At 41.3% G+C, this 16,990-nt stretch overlaps 1 protein-coding gene across 1 annotated transcript in view; it reads left to right on the forward strand.

The window, feature by feature from the left end:
• Window positions 1–16,990, forward strand: part of WIPF3 (WAS/WASL interacting protein family member 3) — an 87,356-nt gene continuing 70,366 nt past the window's right edge. Inside the window, 1 exon segment of the mRNA XM_024755090.1 lies at window positions 1–88. The gene's annotated coding sequence lies outside the window, so the exon portion shown is untranslated.

The following is a 16,990-nucleotide window of genomic DNA, read 5'->3' on the forward strand; positions in this document are numbered from 1 at the left end:
GAGCCCGGAGCCTAGAGGCGGCGGCGGCGGCGGCGGGGACGTCGGCCAGAGACGAATCCTGTCCTGTCCTCGGCACGACCAGCGGCAGGTAGCGGCTCCGCGCGCGTGCCCGGGTCGGTGCCGGAGGGAGGAGGGACGAGCCGCAGCTGCGGGCGCTCGGGCCGTCCCGGAGCTGAGTGAAACGCCGGCGGGTGCAGGAGTGCTGCGTGCGCGCATGCGGGTGTCCGGGCGCCCCCAGCCCGGGGCGATGCGCTGCGCTGCCCAGGAGCCTGCCGCCCGCTGCCCGGCGTCTCCAGGGCCCGGCCGTAACGGGACTGCGGAGGGAACGAGGTCACCGCGGGGTTGTCTGGTGACTTCCACCGACCCGACTATCCGGAGAGCGGCCCCTGGCGACAAGGCCGCCCGGGCCTGGTCTTCGCCAAGCTCTCCGTTCCTCCCTTCCCCGCTTCACCCCCAGAACAAAAGGCTGGGGTCTCGCTGGGGAGGGGGCTGTCGCGGGATGAGCGGGAGCGAAGTAAAGAGCAGCTAGGAAATTGCAGAACGGAAGGTGGCTTGGGGTATACAGAAGCCCTCGATGAGGAAGCCAATCTCGGAGATGTAAAGTGACTTACACAGGGTCACACAGCTCGTGGCGACTGAACTGGGGCCAGAGCGCAGGTCTCGGGACTCCCTTCCCAGTGCTCATCTCCAGGCCCCAGAGGTCAGTAGTCTGTGCTCCAGCGATTTAATTCTGGCCATGCATGGGTTTTAAAGTCTCCTTTGGAGAAATAAGGGAGAAGGTGGCAGAGCCTATTCCCCGTCTCCCTCAGTACGCAGCGGAGGCGGAGGTGGAGCGGGGATGCGGGGGGAGAGGGCGCTCCGAATCTCCGGGTGGGGCTTGGAGGACAAGGAGCCTAGCCCTGTCCCCGTGGGCAGGCGGGCACTGGCTCGCAGGAACAGCGCCTTCTGAGCGTGGCTTGCTAGCCGCGTGGGTGTGCCTGCGACGGGAGCGGGGGCGGCGTGGGGACCCAGTGCGCGCTGCTCCCTAGAAAGAAGTTCTCTCCCGGGAAAGGCCGGGAGAGCTGTTCTGGCGCGCTGGGACGAGCCGACAACATCCCTGACGCTCGCGCTGTTTTGTGACGGGCTCTGTTTGGAAGGAAAGTTACTCTGCAGCAGGAAGGTTGGCTATCACTTCGCTTCTCCGAGCCTGGGGGTGTCCTTGGCTGCAAAATGAGGGCTTTGTTCTGCATAACCTGTGTGATTCAGAAAGTTCGTGCCTCTCTCCTCCTTTACAGAATCTTTATCTCTTTAGAGGGAAGAGAAGTACATTTCTTCTGGTCAGCAATAGTAGTTATCGCAGGGACTCCAGCCTCCCCTGAAAAACAAAATTTTTTTTTAAATTTTAGGCAAAGCTATTAATGGGGACGAAGCTTAGAAGAGGGATTGGGTTGCCTTTGGGCCTGGTAATGACTTGGACAGAAAAGGAGGCTTTACAGGTGCCAGAAATGCTCCCTACCTCGACCTAAGTAGTGGTAACACAGGTGTACACATATAGATGTTTGTGAGGTTATTCCCTTGAGATTTGTGCACTTACGCTTTCCCTCAATAAAAAAGTAAATAAAAATGTAATGCTAAAAATCCACTCATTATAGTAGCACACAGATTACTGCAGTTTTCCAGCCAATGAATTTTAGAGATACATTTAAAAACCACAGAAGCCAAATCAGAAAAATAAGTAAATAAATAAGAACAGGGAGCAAAGAAAGTTTAGCAATAACGGGAAATGAAATACACACTGCAGAGGGCCTTACCGAATGCCTTTACACGAATCACCTCACATGATTCACATTTCCTTAAGGGCAGTATTGTTATTGTGCCTTTTTTTTACAGATAAGAAAATAGAAGGTCACAGAGGTTAAATGCCTTACTCAGGGGAGCAGGGTTAAGAACCTGGGTACACAGATTTCAAATCTATACGTGCAACCATAAACAAGCAATTTTCAGCCACCTGAATCAGGGCAGAGCCATCAGGGTGACAGAGACTTGAAGACTGGCTTCCTGCCGTGCCCCCTTTTAGTTCCTTTCCAGGAGCCTCTGTTGTTTTCATATAGTTGTGAGTGTGAGATTGTGTCACAGACTGAAGGTAGCCAGCAATGGAAGGGATGGAGGAAGTGTGTGTGTGTGTGTGTGTGTGTGTGTGTGTTTAAGAACATACAGTTTTAGGAACAGGAGAAAGCCAGCTGGCCCAGCCTGGAAACACTGTTTTTAGGAGATTTATTGTTCAGAAATCATACAGTACAGGTTGTGATTTTGCAGCCACTTAAATACATACACAAAATAAATAATATAACCTAGAAAAAGATCTGAGAAACCAAAATGTAATTTACTCTAGAGAACATGTAGGATTTTCACTAGGGAAAAACAGTCAACTTTCCTACATTCTAGAATTTATAAATATATTTTTATCAATGCTTATGTTTAAAAAAAACCTACAAAAATAACTCAGCAGAAGGACAGAAATTTGTTTTCCAGCAAACGTGTTGTAAATATACTTACATTTGGTGCAGAAACATTTGAAACTTTAGGGTACAGGAATATTTTATCTAGAGAGAAATCTTGAGAAATGTGTCCTAAAGTGTGTTCTTCTAGTGATTTTATCCTTCTGCCTAAAATTCAGAAGCCGGAGGAGTAGAATCGTGTTTGTTTTGCCAGCTAATATCACATTGCAGAGTTGAATGTTTGTCTTGTTCTTGGAATTAGAAAGTTTGGGTTTGAAGAAGCGGGATTAAGTGGGGCAGGTAAAGAGGTGGCTGGATGGATCTGCTCAGCTGAGTGCCATCAAGCGTGATTATGCATCACGAAGTTATCTTTAGGCGAGTTTTGCCATGTCACAGTTAGTGTTCCTGCCATCTGGCTGCTGGAATATTTAGAAAGGAATCATAATGTTTGACTGACTCTGCTGAGAGCATGACAAAACAGACTTCGAGAGGGAACTATTAAATATGAGTTAGGGTTGGTGAGAAAATGATTAATTACTTCTTATTTAGCCACCGCACACAACCGAAGGGAGGGACGGTTCCCAGCTGATGCGGAGCAGGTGCAACACATAAGTTTTCTCACTGACTTCAGCCAACAGTGCACTTGAAACTTCCCCTTTGCCCTTCTAGTTGGGTATTTCCTTAGGCCTGCCCAAGCAGGAACCCGACCCGTTTTGCAGCAGGGGAATCGTGTGGTGAACTGCCGTGCTGAAGTGCCAAAGAGATAGAGTGAAGCGGAGCAAATGTGGCCAAAATGCCAGGTGGGCATTATGTGGGCCAGGCTCTGTGAAAGATTTTCAAGTGCATCTTGAAGGAATATTCACCCTGTGTGGGCGATGTATTCCAGTGAGACACTGAATTTGAGATGGTGGCATCCAGAAAGGAAGTGCCAGACCTGTCTATGGACTGTAAGCCTATCAGCTCCTGGCAGTATCTAAGAGGAGGCAGTAGGGAGCTTGTGAGGACTTGGGCCCATGTGTGTGCAGGTGTGTGTCAGAGCAAGGTGCCCAGGCTGCCATCCACTGTGCCTTAAGAGCCAAAGGCTACCTCATACTGAATACTTGTGCCTGACTAGGCTAAGAGCTTTCTACATATGAAATCAACCCAACAGCCCTATAAGGGAGCTGATTTTTCTTACTCCCATTATCAGATGGACAGAGAGGCCAAGGGCTAAACTGTTCTCAGAATGATCATGCCACACCCTGCCCTGGTCTGCTATCAGCCAACTCATAATAAGCCCAACGTGCCCTTTACCTGTCTGACTCTCCCTTATTGCACCTGCACTCCTGGAGGACAGGTACTATATCTGTTTCATCTCTCTTCCCAGCAGCTGCATCATAGGTGGCATGTGATGAGTAGTGAATGAATGAGTGAGTGAATGAATGAATACCTTCATATTTAAAGGTCAGAAGTCAGTTTGGATTAACTGTCCTTTTGACTTTTACTGTCTCATTCCCCTCTGTTAATATGGGTCACCGGGCATGATTGTATGGACAAGATGTATAATAGATATCTCCTTTAAAGCTGAAGGATGCTAAGCTCAGCCTGTAAGATCAGAAGGCCTCTGCTTCTTTTAGAAATTATATATTATTATTTCTTCTTTTGTAAAACGGTTGTCATTTGAAACACCTGGGTTGGAATCTTTCCTTCATCATTTATTTGTTGTATGACCTTGGACAAATTACTTCACCTTTCTGTGCCTCAGTTTTCTCATCTGTAAAGTGGGAATAGTAATAATACTACTTATCTCATATTTAGGGTAAATAACTTAAAATAGGTCCAGTGCCTAGGACAGTGCTTGGTTCGCAGTAATGTTCAATAAATTAGCTCTTTTTAAAATTATTATCATTGGATGCTTTTAAAAATTGTTTGCCTTAAGTGTTTCTGGTTCCATAAAGCATTTGAGGCATAAACAACATAAAATTAATAATGAAACTGGGGTAAAGAGAACACACAGATAAGGAAGCAAGATAAAATCAAAGGTAATTTAGTGAAGAAGACTATGTTATAAGGTGCAGGTAATTTCTAGAGATGAGTTTACTATATGGTTTGGTGTAGTTTCGGGAGATGGGATTAAAAATTTGTCAGAGCTTCCCAGTAACCAAAACAAAGAGGAAAACACAAATAGTTACTCAATCCACAGTGACCATGAGATAAAATGAGATCAGTTACACAGCTTTTCCTGGTCCTGAAACTTGGGATGGCTTTCTCCTGGCGGTTCTTCAAAGCAGTCATTGTTGCCATAGAGATCTAAGTCTTCAACATGGTCCCTGCCATGAAGACAATGGAAGTTTTGTGGTAGAAGTTAATAATAAGTGTTTCTTAGAACGTCATTGACTGCAGTTCCAGAGACATACTCTCAGAGCACAGCCCAATAAAAGCTCTTCTGTGAAGGGCCAGAACACTGTGGTTTGGGGATGTTCTATTTCCTTAGCTATGCTTACTGAGTGCCTGGGAGAGTAGAAAGATTCTTCCTAAGATTATAATTCTTGTGAGAGACAGGTGAACAATCCCATCTTTAAGAACATTTGTTCTGGCTGAAGCTATATAAATGAGCCAGATCAGTTTACTTTATCCAGAAAAAGTCGAAAGGGTGTCATCATGCACATAAACTCATTAATAGATGTGTTCATGAATTTTCTTAATACTGGTAGTCCCATAATCTCCCTTTAGCTGCACATTTTATCACACTGTTTGGAAAAAGAAATATCCAGTGCTCTGTACTACCTTTTAAGCCCTTTAATACTTTCAGTACTTCTTGGTATTAAGAATAAATGATATTTGATTTTTTTTTTTTTTTTTTTGCGGTATGCGGGCCTCTCACTGTTGTGGCCTCTCCCATTGCGGAGCACAGGCTCCGGACACGCAGGCTCAGCGGCCATGACTCACGGGCCCAGCCGCTCCGCGGCATGTGGGATCTTCCCGAACCGGGGCACGAACCCGTGTCCCCTGCATCGGCAGGCAGACTCTCAACCACTGCGCCACCAGGGAAGCCCTGATATTTGATTTTTAAACTTGTTTTTTAGTACTTGAAATAATGGTTATGTCTTTTTAGTCTCATTACATATACATTAGCCCAAGTATGATTTGTATCAGTTAGGATTGCATTCAGCTGCCAAAACAAAACAAAAACAATGCACACATCAGAATCTGGCCTAAACAGATACAAGAGTGTCTTGTGGAGCTAGACTCCCAAGAAAGGCAGTCCAGGGGTGATGCAGGAGCTCAAACAGTACTATCAGAGAATCAGCCTTTCCCTGCTTCACCTTCTTCACCATGTAGGACATCATCCTAAATCTAGTTGCCTCATGGTCACAAGATGGCTGCTGTATCTCTAGGCTTACATCTTTAGGCAGGAAGAAAGGAAATGTGTAAATAGCTAAAGAGCGAGGGCCCTTGTATTAGGGAAGTTTTGCCTTTTTAGATAGAAAGTGATGCCCTCCCCAACTACTTCTGACGACATCTCATTGGCCAGGATGGTGTCACAATGTTGCTCTAAAATGTAAAGAGTCTGAGAAGTCAAATATTTTTAGCTGGGTAAACTGCAACTACCACCCCTCTCTCTAATTAGGGATTTTGCTCTAAGGAAGAAGAGGAAATGGTTATTGAGTAGGCAGCTAGAAGTATCAGCCACCTGACATAACTTCCATTATTAGCCATGTCCCTGACTTAATTAGAAATTACAGAAGTGACTCAGTAATTTAAAATGTTATACTTTTCTAGTTTTTCATACGATTAGCATTAGAGGATGAAACACACCCAATTGCCTTATGTAGATTCCTAAACCACTGTCACCAGCCCTGCTTCTTTTCTAAATTTCAGATCTAAATTTCCATTTGCCAGAAGGACCTCATATGCTTCAAATTAAACTCACTTCTCACCACCGCCCATTCACCACCGCCCAACACCCACACATTTTCTCCTGCCTTCCTTAATTAATATTAGATTGCCTTGGCAAGGAGCCTTGGGGTTGTCCTGGACTCTTTCTTCTCCCCACATCCCAGGCATCCAAACTGTTATCATCCTTGGCTCTGTCCCATTGCCATTACTCTAATTCAGATAAATATCCATCCTTGCTCATGTGGATCCCCAAATTGGTCTACCTATTTGCTGCTTCTTCATTGCCCTATAATTCATTTTCCACACATGCCCCCAGGGTGCTGTATTTAAAACACCAGTGTCTAACATCTCTCCTTTCTTTAGAAGCTTACAAACTAAAGCTCAACCTGGCTCTGTGAGCGCCATGCTTGCTGGGACTGGTTGCTACACACCCCAGACATTCCCACGTGGCAAAGTTTTGCTCACCCCCTCCCCACTCCCTTCAACTATAGAAGACCTCTCTCAGAGGTTTCTTATGCTTTTCATGGTCCATAAGCCATGGGAACAGTTAATTACCTTTGCATTTATATTTCCAGAACACTTTATAATTTCTATTAATATGTTTTGCCCTGGATTCTATTTTGCCTGATATTAATCATGCTGCACCAGTTTTTTAAAACAAATAACAGCTTTATTGGAGTATAATTCACATACCATAAAATTTACTCTTTTAAAGTATGCAATTCAGTGATTATTAGAATATTCACAGAGTCACACAACTATAACCATCATCTTAATTCCAGAACATTTTCATCACCCCAAAAAGAAACCCATTAGCAGTCACTTCCTATCCCCCCTCTCCTCAGCCCTGACAACCACTAATCTACTTTTTATTTCTATGGATTTACCTATTCTGGAATTTTATATGTGTGGAATCATGCAGTATGTGACCTTTTGGAACTGGCTTCTTTCACTTAACATAGTCTCTTTTGGGTTTATCCATTCTATAGCATCTATCAGTACTTCATTCCTTTAATTAATTAATTAATTAATAGCGGGGTTGGGTCTTCGTTGCTGCACTCGGGCTTTCTCTAGTTGCATCGAGCGGGAGCTACTCTTCGTTGCGGTGGGCAGGCTTCTGATTGCGGTGGCTTCTCTTGTTGCGGAGCACAGGCTGTAGGTGTGCAGGCTTCAGTAGTTGTGGCACGTGGGCTCAGTAGTTGTGGCGCACGGGCTCTAGAGCACAGGCTCAGTAGTTGTGGCACACGGGCTTAGTTGCTCCGCGGCATGTGCGATCGTCCCGGACCAGGGCTTGAACCCGTGTCCCCTGTATTGGCAGGAGGATTCTTAACCACTGTGCCACCAGGGAAGTCCCCTTCATTACTTTTTATTGCTGAATAATATTACATTGCATGACCCATACTACATTTTGTTAATCCACTCATAAGTTGATTGACGTTTGGGTTGTTTCTACATTTTGGCTGTAATGAGTAATGCTACTATAAACATTCATGTATAAGTTTTTGTGTGGGCAAATGTTTTCATTTCTCTGGATAGATACCTTGGAGTGGAATTACTGAGTCTTGTGATAATTCTGTTTAACATTTCGAGGAACTTACAAACTCTTCCAAAGTGGCTGCACCATTTTACATTCCCACCAGCAAAGTATGAGGGCTCTATACCAGTTTTTAGTATCTACTTGGGTATTGTTTCCACTGTTTTATTTTCAAAGGTTTAAACATCATTTTGTTTTAGCTGCATTTCTTATAAAGGAGATATAGTTAATTTTTAAAGCAATTAGAATATCTCTGTCCTTTAGCAAGAGAAGCTAATTATCTGTGTAACAATAGTTATTGTGGTTACTGATCTATTGGAACTTATTTTGTGCTTTTTATATACCATATTCTTTATTGTTGCCTCTTTTTTTCTTCTTTTAGTCTGCCTTTTCCTAGCAAAGTGCCTGGCACATAGTAACTTTAAATATGTAAGTATTATAAGCTATCATTTGTGGACAGGTGCCATGTATCTATAGATATATTTATTCATCAAGTATTTATTGATTACCTGCTATTCATGTTTATAGTTTACTCAGTGGCTAGCATAGTGCCTAACACGTAGAAGAAGCTCAGTAAATATTTTCTGCATTGCATAGACTGTGCAAAAGCTGAGATGCTTGTCAGAAGCTGGGTAGAGTAATGGAGAGTGCGGAGGCTTAGGGGCAGCTCACTTGGGTTGGATGCGGCTGTGTCACGTCCCAGCTATTTGATCTTGGACTATTACTTTACATCTTTGAGCCTTTGTTTCCTCGTCTGTGAAATGGGGATAATAATATCTTTCGTGCAGAGTTGTTTGGGGGGATGAAAGATGATTATGTAAATAACAATCACAATTGCTAGCACAGGGAATCCACTTAGTACATGTGAACTATTGTTTTTGTTAATGAATTGTTTAACAAAGAGCTCTCCCAACCACATATATCAGTATGAAATCATCAACCATGTCTGCCCAGGGAATAAACTTATAGTAAAAAATGATGCTGGCTCCTTTGCTATGTGTCTGACATAAATAATTACCGGAGAAATTTTTTCTCCTCATTTGGTAGAACCAAGAAAAATGACCAAAGATGTAATTGTACTTCCTCTTAATAACACAGAAATAGATTTTAAGTCTCCAGTATTCCTTAAAGCTGTCGTTTATTCTAATACTCTTCTAAACTTTTGAATGAAACGTTTTTTAGCCAATCGTCTTGCTCTCCAGTATTTCAGAGGAAGAATAAAGTAGCTTCAGAAATAGGTAAGATAACTGCCTAAAACAAGACAAGCAAGCAACATTTTAACAGCTTTTGCATGACTTTTTTTCTGGTTTTCACCTCTATGTGTATGTCCGAAGGTTTTAGAAATTCACCTGCAGACTTTTAGAAGGAAGGCTAAAACCGATCTGGGTTCATGCCTGGTGTTGTGTGTTCCTGGTGGTCATGGATGGTCAGTGAGTTTTAAGTGATAGTGGTTGACCTGTAGTCATTTTGGCATTATCTATATAAATTACGTGTGCCTAAGAATGATACCTGTCAGGATACCTGTCCGTAAGATCTAGGGGTACATTATTCTGTGGCTGGAGAAAGAAAGCCACCATTGTCATTTCAGACCTGTGCATCCCCTTATGGTGCTCTTTGTTTTCTCCCATTTGACGAATAACTAGGATCGGTTATAAATGGAACCAACTCACAAATGATTCATGCCTAATGGGCAATCATGTTTTAAAGCTGTTCCTCATTGTATAGTAACCATGTATTAACAGAAGAATTAAATCTTAGGGGCTATGGATTGGTTTGAGGAGAATTATTTTACTCTACTCTTGGTTGTTTACCGAGCCCACTTGGTCAGTCGCCTTTGACGCTTGTGGCTGGCTGCAGGGGATGGTTTCAGCTGTCATGGAAGTCTGCCTGCAAGGCCAGCCCAGCAAAACCCATGGTCAGGTCTCAGTGCTGTTCTTTGTGGATCCAGCTCACTTAGACCAAATTGTCAACACAAATTTATATTTTCCTTTATTCATTTATTCATTTGTATTTACCTTTTAGATGTAGAGGGGTCTCCTAACTCAGATGATGCAAAGCATTTAAAAAATTACTTCTTCACAATCGTCCCGAGTAAAGAAAGCAATCCAGAACTTTTATTTTTTAAGTTAGTTTTTCAAGTGGGTAATAATGCCCAGGATACATACTTCAAAAAGTGTAAAAAGGATATATAGTATAAAGTTAGTCTTTCTCACACCCCAGTCTCGGACCACCTGGTTGTTATACATTCTTCCAGAGAGATTTCATATATGCATAAGCAGGTTTGGGTATACCTATATTTACATATACCTGTATTTATAGGTATACGCATATAATACAAATAAAGGCATATTCATTCTATATACATTTTCTGCTGCCTGCTTTTTTCACTTAATATAACCTGGAGATCATTCCATATTGGTACATATAGGGCTGCCATATTCCTTTAATGGCTACCTAGTATGCCATTTTAAGGTACAAACTGTAATTTAATAGCCAGCTCCCAGTCAGTGGGTTTATAGGTTATTTCCAGCCTTTTGCTATTAAAAAGAATGCTGCAGTGAATGTCGCTGTATACATTATTTCTCGTAAGTGATACACTATGTGGTAAGAAAAATTCCTAGAATTAGAAAGTATATTTTAAAAATGTGATAATTTGCTCATTGCCCTTTACAGAAAGTTGTACTAATTTATATTTCCGCCAGTAATTATAAGCGTCTGATGCCTTGCACCCTCTCTAATACATATTTGCCAAACCTCTGATCTTTGTCAATCTAAATTGTATCTTGGTGTGGTTCTGACCTGTATTGTCTCATTATCAATAAGGTTCAGCACCTTCAAATGTGATTAAATGCCATTTGTATTTCTTTATCTGTGATATGTTTGGCCCATTGTCCATGTTTCTGTTGGGTCATTGCTTTCTTTTCCTGTTAAAGAATTGCTTTATCAATACAAACTATTAATACATACACACAAACTATAAAGTGCTAAGAAATGTAAATATCTAAGTCATAGCAAACAGGTAATCATGTCACAATGTATACATATATCAAATCACTATGTTGTATACCTAAAACTAATACAATGTTGTATGTCAATTATATCTCAATTTTAAAAGATTTTAAAAATAAAGATTTTTTTAGCCACCTTTTGTCTGTAAGCTAAGGAACTTAATATATATATATTATCTCTTGCTTTATCTTCCCTTTTACCTGACAAGTTTTGTTAGTTATATCTTTCTATTTTGCTATGATTAATAGTAGTTATAGTCATTTCTGTTACCATAATTTCATAGGCTCTTCAGCCTTGGTTCTATGGTTAATTCAATACTGTCCTTCTTTTTGCCCTAATTTCTCTCTTCAACTCTTAATTGGCTGAAGTTTTTCCTATGGTAGTATCTTCAATATATATTCAGGAAACATAATTCTTGCATGTTTAAAAACATCTGTCATACTTGCTTTTTGACCACAGTGACAGTTTGGCTGGGTATAAACTTTTGGATCATACGTTATTTCTCTGGGATACTGTGGCACGTCTAATATGTCTCTAAAACTATATCATTTTTCTTCGGATATCATGTGCCTTTTAATCTATAGAATTAAACCTTATTTTTTTTATTTTTTTATTTTTTTGCGGTATGCGGGCCTCTCACTTTTGTGGCCTCTCCCATTGCGGATCACAGGCTCCAGATGCGCAGGCTCTGTGGCCGTGGCTCACGAGCCTAGCCACTCCACGGCATGTGGGATCTTCCCGGACCGGGGCACGGACCCATGTCCCCTGCATCAGCAGGCTGACTCGCAACCACTGCACCACCAGGGAAGCTCTAAACCTTATTTTTGAAAATTTTTCTTACATTATATATTTGTGATTATGTATTTGAATATTTATTCTCTTCCATTCATTTGTATCTTTTATTAAGTGAAACCATGTATCTTTTTTTGTCTGTCTTCCACATCTATCATTTTCTTTCTAATACTTTTAATTCTTTGTCCATTTCTGTTTCATTTTATTTATTTTTCTCAATTCTCCATGGTCCTCAGTGTGTTTTCAACAATACCTGTTTTTCTTTGGGCTCTTTGTAGTGTGCTCTTCATTTTTTTAAATGGAAGTATAGTTGATTTACAATGTTGTGTTAATTTCAGGTATTCAGCAAAGTGATTCAGTATATTCAGTGATATATATATGCAAATATATATTCTTTTTCAAATTCTTTTCCATTATAGGTTATTTAAAGATATTGAATATAGCTCTCTGTGCTATACAGTAGGACATTTTTTGGTCTTCATTTTTCTCTTTCACTTCTCCCACATTATATTTCATCTCCTATTGCCTTGCTACATATTCTCAGAGTTCTTATATTTTTCCTTTGAGTCCTTAATTTAAAGGGATAACTGTTTCATAAAATTTTTTCAGTTAATAATTTTATGCCTTGTCACTGTTTTCATCTGCTTCACAGAAGTATATTTTCTGATAAGTGTTTTTCATCTATTGTTTGTCCTTTGTCCTGTTCCTTTTCCCACTTTTTTTTTCTAGTTTTCTTGTATAGATCTTGTGCTGGTTCTCTTCACTGTTTCCTTTTATTTAGTATTCATCTTAGAATGAGTTGAATTCTTCTTAGACCAACTATTTGCAGGAGATTTGTTTAAGGAAAAGATCAGGGCAGGTTCTAGACCAGGGAGAGTTCTCTTTGGGTCAGAGAAGTGCTCCTTATGACAGAGAGAGAGAGAGAGAGGGAGGAGGGAGAGGGAGAGGGAGGATGAGAGGAAGAGAGAGAAAGTGAGAGGCTTTAGGCTGCTCATAATTTACTCTCTCCCTCACCCTTCCTCATTTCTAGCCATGCACCCACTGGAATGGCTTGTCTTTGCCTCCTTCCCTGCTCCCTCATGTGTCTAGGGTCCAGGGTCGCTCCTGTACCATCCTACATGCCCTTTTCCATTACTCTAAACAAGTGTTGGTGGGGCTTCCTCACTGAGGAGCCAGAGCTTCTTATTCTGGAGAATGACTCTGTGTGGACTTTGTCTGAGGTCTGCAGCCACAGGCTTACTCTCTACAGCACCTTACCTAGACCCTGTATTTGATCGTCCTGGGCAGCAGGCAGCCCTGTCTCATTTATTGAAATTCAGGGTTACAGAAATCTAGTTTTTACTTTCTGCAATTGAGTTTATATTTCTGAGATTCCCTTTCCTTCCTATTTTGAAATGGTTTCCAAGAAAAGGAAGGAACAGAGATATTTTCACTCCACCATCTGAAAACCAGAAGACCTCCTTGAACTCAACTTTATTTTGAAAAGTGTTTTCTAATTTAAAAGACTAAAGCCTCATCTCTGCTGTCCCTTAGGACAAGCGTTTCCATTTCCAGGAAGCCACCATATCCTTAATTTTAAAAATTACATTTGAAAGAACTTTGCTTTTTGGAGAGGATCATAAACTATTTTTGATTTGTTTAATACTTATCTCAAAGCAATACTCATTTGGTCCTCACACTTATGCAAATCAGGAAAGAAGGAACATGCTTTACTTTTTTACAGATGGAGAAATAGATGACCATTAAAACCAGAACTAGAGACCAGTTCTCTCAACTGTCAAACTATTCCTCTTTGATGACAGCGTTTCTAACATGCCAGGTGAAGCTTTTCTAGTGAGCACTGGAAGCTTTGAGAATCCCACATCCAGTATACATTTTATTCCCACACTGATAATAAGGCCTACAGTTGGACAGGAATTTCTCCTGCCCTTTTCCTCCCTTCCTATTTTAGTTGGTAATATTTTTCTTTAAATATCATTAAGATAATTATTTAATCTGTAGACACACAATTTACATAATGTGCTGCTGCCAAGGTGTCTCCATCTTTTGCTTAAGTAGTTGGCATGACCCCTGATATATATGTTTTCTATTTCTTCCCCATAGCGACAGCAAAGCAACGGTATTTGACACTACCTTTGGCCTTGGCAATACCAAGATACCTAAGACACAGTTCCTATCTTTGAACCTTCGAGGAGCCCGTGGTCCAGTGAAGGGAGACACACAGACATGTGAAAGGAAATTGCCAAAGTCCCTAGTGCCGTAATAAAATTGCGAACAAAGTACTATAGGAGGAGTTAGCTTTGGCAAAGGAAGAAGAAAATCTGTGCAGAGAAGTTGGCACCTGAGTGTGTTTCAAAGGATTGGTAGAAATTTTCCAGGTGGTGAAGGCCATCACATGCAGCCTGCATAGCATGGAAAAAGGCACAGAAATATAAAGAAAAGGTATGTAAGAAAACATCACAAGTGTGGTGTGGACAGAGGATAGGATGCATAGAATAGAGTGGAGGATAAAATGGAGAACTTGACTCCATGACGAAGAGCCTTTAGGAAAGGAGTATATGTGAACTGGAGAGTGAAGCCCTGTAGTCTGAGAGGTAAGACCTCCAGTCAGTGTATCAGGCTTGGCTGTCAGGGAACTGTGCTTGCTGCCACGGACAGAATGTGCCTGGTGACAGAGCTGAGGATGCCTCCTTGCCACAGGTTGTTTGAGATTCTAGCGAACTTCAAACTGGACAGGGAACTGGAGGCACCAGAACTTGGGCCAGCCATCCTGACCTGGCCCAGGCTGGCACAGTATCCCTACTGTGAAAATACTGAGACTAAAATCTAAAGTTTCAGAAGTGAAACTAGAAAAGAAAGAATTTGTCTTGTAGACTTGTTCCCTGTGCCCCCTCCAGTCTGAACATTATTTCCTCAGTGATTCTCAGAACAGCATTTTTAGGAGTATTCACAATCCTAAGTGCAAAATGACCACCTTAGCCTTAGAAAGGAAAAAATGCCCTCCTTATAAAATCCAACATCGTAAAATAAATTAAAGAGGTGGTAATTTATTTTGTAAAATGACTTATTATTTTATGACATTGATTATGGGTTTCCATTGGATAATAAACTCCTTTTGTATGCTTAAAGCGTACCTCGATTTTTCCAAAATTAGAGATGCCATTTTTCAGAAGCATAACTGTTGTGTAAAATGAGACTTACTTATAAATGTCTGATTAGTATCATGTATTTTTTTAAATATTTTTTTCAAAGATTTTTTTGATGTGGACCATTTTTAAAGTCTTTATTAGATTTGTCACAATATTGCTTCTGTTTTATGCTTTGGTTTTTTGGCCGTGAGGCATGTGGTATCTTAGCTCCCTGACCAGGGATGGAACCCACACCCACTACATTGGAAGGCGGAGTCTTAACCGCTGGACTGCCAGGGAGGTCCCCCTATCATGTCTTTTTTTTTTTTAATCATATCTTTTTAATAAGCCTCGTTCTTCTTTTAGCTAATTCAAAGGCAGAAAAAAAAAAGACAGGAAATCAATATTTTCTCCTTTAACTCTTGGGAAACACACACACAACGATTTTTATGGCATTTAGCCATAATTTATTTTATTTTTATTTACTTTTGGCTGCGTTGGGTCTTAGTTGCAGCATGCAGGATCTTTGTTGTGGCATGAGGGATCTTTCGTTGCATTGCATGGGCTTCTCTTTAGTTGTGGCGCACAGGTTCCAGGGCACGTGGGCTCTCTAGTTGAGGCGCGTGAACTCAGTAGTTGTGGTGCGCTGGCTTAGTTCCCCCACAGCATGTGGGATCTTAGTTCCCTGACCAGGGATTGAACCCGCATCCCCTGCATTGTAAGGTGCATTCTTTACCACTGGACAACCAGGGAAGTCCATAATTAAAATGCTTGAGTCAATGATAAATATTATCAATATCACTATTTATATCTTTTCACCTAATCCTGTTCAAATATTATAATGAATTCAATGATCTGGGAAAAAATTTGCATTTCAATAAGAGTCTTATAAAAGGAAACCAATTTCTGAGCTCATTGTAGGTGTGACTTAGTGGCTTCCGTATTAGATTGTGGTTAAAGTGTATCTTGGTTTTAGAACACACATGAACAATCTTCATAAATCCTTTAAGCATTTCAGCAGATAATTATCATATCTGGTCAGGCCTGAGCAGATTCAACTTCAGGAGCTGCTGTCGAGGCTGGTGTATCTCAGGTGTGGGAAACCCTTCATGTCACCTGTGGGAGAGGTGAATGGGCACTCAGCTCATGGGCACTCAGCTCAGTTTCTGTTTCCCTTGTGTGTCAATTCCAGTCCTAAGTACAGTGTGCCATTTTCATGGACCCAGACTACTGAAATTAAACGGCTCTACAGAAAAAAGAACCTTCTCAGTAGAGGACACAACTTCCAACTGTATGGGGCAGGGCATTTCATCATCCTGGTTGTTCTAGAGCAGGGCTTTTCAAACTTCAGTGGGCACAAAAATCACTTGCTGACAAGAGACTCCCAAAGATTCTGATTCAGTAGGTCTGGGGTGGAGACTGTGCCTTTCTTACAAGCTTCCACATTCTAGAGGTACTCAAGGTATGGATTCAGACCAACCGTGTTGGCCTCGCCCAGGAGCTTGTTAGAAATGCAGGATCTCAGGCCCCACCCTAGAGCTACTGAATCAGAATCTGCATTTTAACAGGACCCCTTGGGTGATTCGTCCTCCATTAAAATTGGGGAAACACTGCTCTAGATCACTGTTCCCCAAAGCACCAAGGTTTAAGTATCACTATGGAAACCTGAAATGAGTTTAGATGGTACTTAGATGAACATTTTATTTTAATAATTGTTAAGTTGATTTTTATTATTACCATCTACTTATGGCAAATAATATTGGTTTTCCATTTATGGTAATAATTTAAAGTTTCTTTCGCAAAATAAACAATTTTAAAGTAAGTTCAGGTGGTATGTGGATGTGACAAAAACTATAAAAAGTTGTATGTTTACAAGTGACTTAAGTTAACATGGTGCTTAAGAGCATGGACTCTGGAGCCAGACACCCCGTGTTTGAATGCCTGCTCCTCCAGTAATTCACTGTGTGACTTTGGGCAAGTTTCTTAACCTCAGTGGGCCTTGGTTTCCTCATCTGAAGAATGGCGATAATAGTATCTATCTGATTGGGATATTGTGGGGCTTAAATACGTTCATATATGAAAAGTTCTAAGGATAGTGCCTGACACATTGCAAGGGCTGTATCAGGGCTAACTTACCGTACTATAATCTAGAACACAAATGTTCAAAGACT

The sequence above is a fragment of the Neophocaena asiaeorientalis genome, unplaced genomic scaffold (assembly GCF_003031525.2).
Source record: "Neophocaena asiaeorientalis asiaeorientalis breed wild unplaced genomic scaffold, Neophocaena_asiaeorientalis_V1.1 scaffold36, whole genome shotgun sequence".
NCBI classification, from domain to species: domain Eukaryota; kingdom Metazoa; phylum Chordata; class Mammalia; order Artiodactyla; family Phocoenidae; genus Neophocaena; species Neophocaena asiaeorientalis.